Here is a 5977-nt window from a genome sequence, read left to right on the forward strand (position 1 = left end):
ACAAGGCCAACCCCACCCCTACTTTTCCTGGGTTTTTATATCATAAGCCAGTGAATCTCCCTTTGGGGCCAAGGCCGGGTCAAATCTTTGGCTCATACATTTCATATTCACTCTTCAATACCCCAAAGACCCTGACTTAAGAATGGCCATTAGGTTAGTCAGCGAATCTGTGCTGACTTGATACTGTGGTAGGTGCTGTGAGGGATTCAAGGATTGACCCGTTATGCTCCTTCCCCTCAAAGAGCTTTTAGAAGCCATCAGGGGCTGGGGAGTGGGAACGAATGCACACCTGTGATTGTGTGGGCCAGATAAGAATGGCTCTTTGGAGAAGGCTCTGGATTTGAGAAAGTATTTGACCTAATTCTCATTAAATTCCCGCTGTTGAATAAGAGAACTCTGAAACATAGAGAAATGTAAGTAAGATCTCTGATTAAAATCATTCATTAAGAAAATATATTCAGTTTATTCAATAATTACTTGGTTGATTAAGGGTAACTATGGGGAAGACTGGCAGGGGAAAGAGACTAGGATAAAGATCTAACAGGTCTAGGAAATGGGGGAAAAGCCCATTCTTGTCTCTCTCTCTGCTCTGACCCTTGGTGATTTTATCCAGTCCTAAAGCTTTAATCACATCCTGTATGCTGATGGTTCTCAAACTTGGGTCTTCAACCCTGAGCTGTCCTCTATACTCCAGACTTCTACATCCAACTTTCTTGACCTTTCCACCTGAAGCTCAAGATTCATCTATTCAAAATTGAACTCTTGATTCTATACCCACCCCCAATCTACACCTCCCTAGTAGCCTTCTCTCTCGGTAAATACTTCTGTTATCCACAAGGTTACAGAGGCCAGAAGCCTGGGAGTCTTTCTCCATTCATCTCTCTCCCTCATCTTCCATTTCCAAATCTCAAAACTGTTTCTTGAGTCCATCTCCATACACATCACCCTAGTCCAAACCATGATCATCTTTCAGGTGAACCATGGCACGAGTCCCTCAACTCATCAGAGGTGGAGTGAGCTTCCTCGGATCCACTTGAATCTTCAAGTGGGACAGGGAAGGAGATAGGGGAAACTGGGAAGTCGTTCATCATACATTCATCACCGACCCAAGGAAGTCACAGACTCTAATGCATTGCTAGACCAAATGGAATTATCACTTGGATTTCCCCCCTGCTTTTTGTGATTTGTGATGTGACCATTTCTTGTTAGCACACATATGGTTAGAGTTGAGAATACTTCATGAAATGTTAATATTGGAAAACACTTTGAAGTCACCCAGACCAATTACTTCATGGTACCAGTGCAGAAACTAAGGTGAAAAGAGGTAAAATGGCTTGTCTGAAATCACCCTGATTAATTAGTTATATATATAATGCCCCATTACAAAATGGATTTGAGATACTTTATCTGCAATCCAAAAGACTAGATGCGTAATATCTTAACTATTATTTCCACAAATAGACTTTTTTTTTTTTTTTTTTTTTTTGAGACGAGTTTTGCTCGTGTTGCCCAGGCTGGAGTGCAATGTCACTATCTTGGCTCACTGCAACCTCTGCCTCCTGGGTTCAAGTGATTCTCCTGCCTTGGCCTCCCAAGTAGCTGGAATTACAGGCATGTGCCATCATACCTGGCTAACTCTGTATTTTTTAGTAGAGACGGGGTTTCACCATGTTGGTCAGGCTGGTGACCAACTCCTGACCTCAGGTGACCCACCTGCCTTGGCATCCCAAAGTGCTGGGATTACAGGCATGAGTCATCACACCCAGCCTACAGATAGACTTTTGATAAGAATCATGTGGCAGGGAATTCAAGGATACATGTGGATGGCTACAGGAGAACATGTATTATAGTATGGATTAAGTGAGGAGTCATATGCTGTAATGTTCAGCCGACTCTTGAGGAGGGTTGATGTCTTTTTGTAAAAATGGAACCATTTTACCCCTCCATACCTCGCTTTAGGTGAGTGCCCCTGGATATGGCTAAGATTTCTTCTAGAAAACATCTCTGGTCCAATACTACACTGGACAAATGTATGGTTAAAGCCTTAGTTTTCTACCATGGGAAAGAGCTGTGGCCATTTTAGTTTAAGAATGTTCAAATTAGGTGTGAAGGGTGCAGTACCTAAGCTGCAGTGGGGTAGAGGCGGGCCGGCACCCCCTTCTGACCTCCGGTGCCGCAGGCCTCAAGATCAGACATGGCCCAGAACTTGAAGGACTTGGCAGGACGGCTGCCCACTGGGCCCCGGGGCATGGGCACGGCGCTGAAGCTGTTGCTGGGGGCTGGCGCCGTGGCCTACGGTGTCCGCGAATCCGTGTTCACTGTGGAAGGCGGGCACAGAGCCATCTTCTTCAATCGGATCGGTGGAGTGCAGCAGGACGCTATCCTGGCCGAGGGCCTTCATTTCAGGATCCCCTGGTTCCAGTACCCCATTATCTATGACATTCGGGCCAGACCTCGAAAAATCTCCTCCCCTACAGGCTCCAAAGACCTACAGATGGTGAACATCTCCCTGCGAGTGCTGTCTCGACCCAATGCTCAGGAGCTTCCTAGCATGTACCAGCGCCTAGGGCTGGACTACGAGGAATGAGTGTTGCCGTCCTTTGTCAACGAGGTGCTCAAGAGTGTGGTGGCCAAGTTCAATGCCTCACAGCTGATCACCCAGCGGGCCCAGGTATCCCTGTTGATCCGCCGGGAGCTGACAGAGAGGGCCAAGGACTTCAGCCTCATCCTGGATGACGTGGCCATCACAGAGCTGAGCTTTAGCCGAGAGTACACAGCTGCTGTAGAAGCCAAACAAGTGGCCCAGCAGGAGGCCCAGCGGGCCCAATTCTTGGTAGAAAAAGTGAAGCAGGAACAGCGGCAGAAGATTGTGCAGGCCGAGGGTGAGGCCGAGGCTGCCAAGACGCGTGGAGAAGCACTGAGCAAGAACCCTGGCTACATCAAACTTCGCAAGATCCGAGCAGCCCAGAATATCTCCAAGACGATCGCCACATCACAGAATCGCATTTATCTCACGGCTGACAACCTCGTGCTGAACCTACAGGATGAAAGTTTCAGCAGAAGAAGTGACAGCCTCATCAAGGGTAAGAAATGAGCCTAGTCACCAAGAACTCCACCCCCAGAGGAAGTGGATCTGCTTCTCCAGTTTTTGAGGAGCCAGCCAGGGGTCCAACACAGCCCTACCCAGCCCCAGTATCATGTGATGGTCCCCCACACCGATCCCCTGAACCCCTCTTGGATTAAGGAAGACTGAAGACCAGCCCCTTTTCTGGGGAATTACTTTTCTCCTCCCTGTGTTAACTGGGGCTGTTGGGACATTGTGTGATTTCTCAGTGATTTCCTACAGTGTTGTTCCCTCCCTCAAGGCTGGGAGGAGACAACCACCAACCCAGGAACTCTCAATAAATTTTTATTACTTAACCTGAAAAAAAAAAAAAAAAAAGAATGTTCAAATTAGCACTATCTGAGCCATAAAAACAAAGCACCCACTGAATGTCTAATATTAAGCAGTTAAATCCTGCAAGATAAACTAATCGCAAAATTCGTGAATGTGCAAATAAATGAATTGGCTTTCTGTTTGATGTGTAGAACCATAAACCAATTAAAGATCGGAGGGCATTTTCTCAAAATAAGAAGTTTTATTTAATGACATAAAGTGGTCACTTTATGTCATTATTTCCCACTTCTTTGTCCATGGGACAAATAATTAGCTAAGCATGGTAGTGCTCTCCTGTCATCTTAGCTGCTCGAGAAGCTGAGGTGAGCGGATCGTTTGAGCCAAGGAGTTTGAGACTGCAGTGAGCTATGATTGTGCCACTGTACTGTAGCCTGGGTGAAAGAGCAAGAACAATGTCTGTCTCTGAAAGAAAGAAGGAAGGAAGGAAGAAAGGAAGAAAGGCAGAAAAAAAGAAAGAGAAAGAGAAAGAAAGGGAAAGAAAGAAAGAAAGCTCTGTCTGTAGGAGAAAGACCTCTGTTTATTATTGCGTTTCTTCTAGATGGGAGGACACCAAGCAGAGATTTTGTCTTACTCAACTTTGTCACTCCAAGATTGCTGAATTGATAATAAAGGTCCTGCATTATCCAGTTAATTAGCTTTACTCTTGACTTTGACTAGAGCTTGCTTAGTGTGTAACATGAGTTGGATATGCTGTCATCCCTCATTCCAAACTTCTATATACTGATAACAAGATTTTATTGTCATAAACTGAGTGAGTGGAATAGACAATTAACCCTTTATAATAAAATACAGATATTTATTGAGAACTATGCTAAACTCTTTATGTGAATTATCTCATCTCCTTCTCCCAACAACTCTGTGACACAGGTATGTACTATAGACCCATCATACAGATCTCAAAGTGTTTTCCAACACTAACATTTCATGAAGTATTCTCAACTCTAACCATATGTGTGCTAACAAGAAATGGTCACATCACAAATCACAAAAAGCAGGGGGGAAATCCAAGTGATAATTCCATTTGGTCTAGCAATGCATTAGAGTCTGTGACTTCCTTGGGTCGGTGATGAATGTATGATGAACGACTTCCCAGTTTCCACTATCTCCTTCCCTGTCCCACTTGAAGATTCAAGTGGATCCGAGGAAGCTCACTCCACCTCTGATGAGTTGAGGGACTCGTGCCATGGTTCACCTGAAAGATGATCATGGCTTGGACTAGGGTGATGTGTATGGAGATGGACTCAAGAAACAGTTTTGAGATTTGGAAATGGAAGATGAGGGAGAGAGTTGAATGGAGAAAGACTCCCAGGCTTCTGGCCTCTACAGCCTTGTGGATAACAAGTATTTGCCGAGAGAGAAGGCTACTAGGGAGGAGTAGTATGGAATCAAGAGTTCAATTTTGAATAGATGAATCTTGAGCTTCAGGTGGAAAGGTCAAGAAAGTTGAATGTGGAAGTCTAGAATGTGGAGGACCAGCTCTGGGTTGAAGACCTAAGTTTGAGAACCAACAGCATACTGGATGTAATTAAAGCTTTAATTGTTTATTTTTTATGTGTAGTGACAGAGTTTCTGTATGTTGCCCAGGCTGATCTTGAACTCCTGGCCTTAAGCAATCCTCCTGCCTCAGCCTCTCAAGTGCTGGGATTACAGGTGTGAGCCACTGTGCCCCGCCAGAAAGGATTTTCTTAATTAAATTGGATATTGATCATAAGGTCAATAAATAAGCAAACACAATTTACATTACTCTGATTGCCATTGGTCACTACAGGCTTGTCACTAGGGATTAGACCGTGATGAGCAGGATGACAGTTACTGGGAACAAAGCACCAGGCCCCACAGTGGCGTGAGCGATGCTTTCTTTGTATGCTTGTTCATGCTGTGTCCTTTAGTTTACTTGCATTATGAATTGTGATGCCAGCAAAGTTTGCAAGGTCAAGGCCAAAGATGATTGAGGTTGGGAAGGCTCGGGGGGGGGGGGTGTGTGGCCTGTGAGGCAATGAGTTGTTTGTCTTTCTTGATAAAGTAATTTGATCTTTTTAGCTTGCAATTAAATACTCTGATAGCTACAAAGCACCTTTATTATTGAAATTCCTGCAGGAAAACTAACTTTGTTATTGTGAGCCTCGAATGCCCTAACCTCAACCCCTTTTATCTCTCACTGAATCAATTGGTTTGAAATTCCATTCTGATAAGATAAATTTTCTTAGGAACCCAATTATCTCTTTAGAGCATATCAGTGTATACACAATCCAGGAGCTGCTACAGCAGAGGAATGCATAAAATGGAATGGTAACCCAAAATAATTCTGCCTGGAGTATGTGGGTGGATAGAGGGAGTGTTAGCGGAGGCTACGGAAAAGAGGTAAAATTTAAATAGAAGAATTAGGAATAAGGACCTATTCCCCAAGCAAATGGAATGGGAAAGACTGTTCCTGGCAAAGGGGATGGCTTGAATGTACAAACTCTGGAGAAGCGTAGTGCATGTCATATACAGGAGATAATGACTGGTACAGCTAGTTAA

General features: G+C 44.5%; 1 pseudogene; it reads left to right on the forward strand.

The window, feature by feature from the left end:
* The first annotated feature begins 2102 nt into the window (after positions 1-2102).
* Positions 2103-3445, forward strand: LOC102122950 (prohibitin-2 pseudogene; annotated as a pseudogene).
* Positions 3446-5977: the final 2532 nt, after the last annotated feature.

This window comes from Macaca fascicularis, chromosome 7 (genome assembly GCF_037993035.2).
Source record: "Macaca fascicularis isolate 582-1 chromosome 7, T2T-MFA8v1.1".
Lineage (NCBI taxonomy): Eukaryota > Metazoa > Chordata > Mammalia > Primates > Cercopithecidae > Macaca > Macaca fascicularis.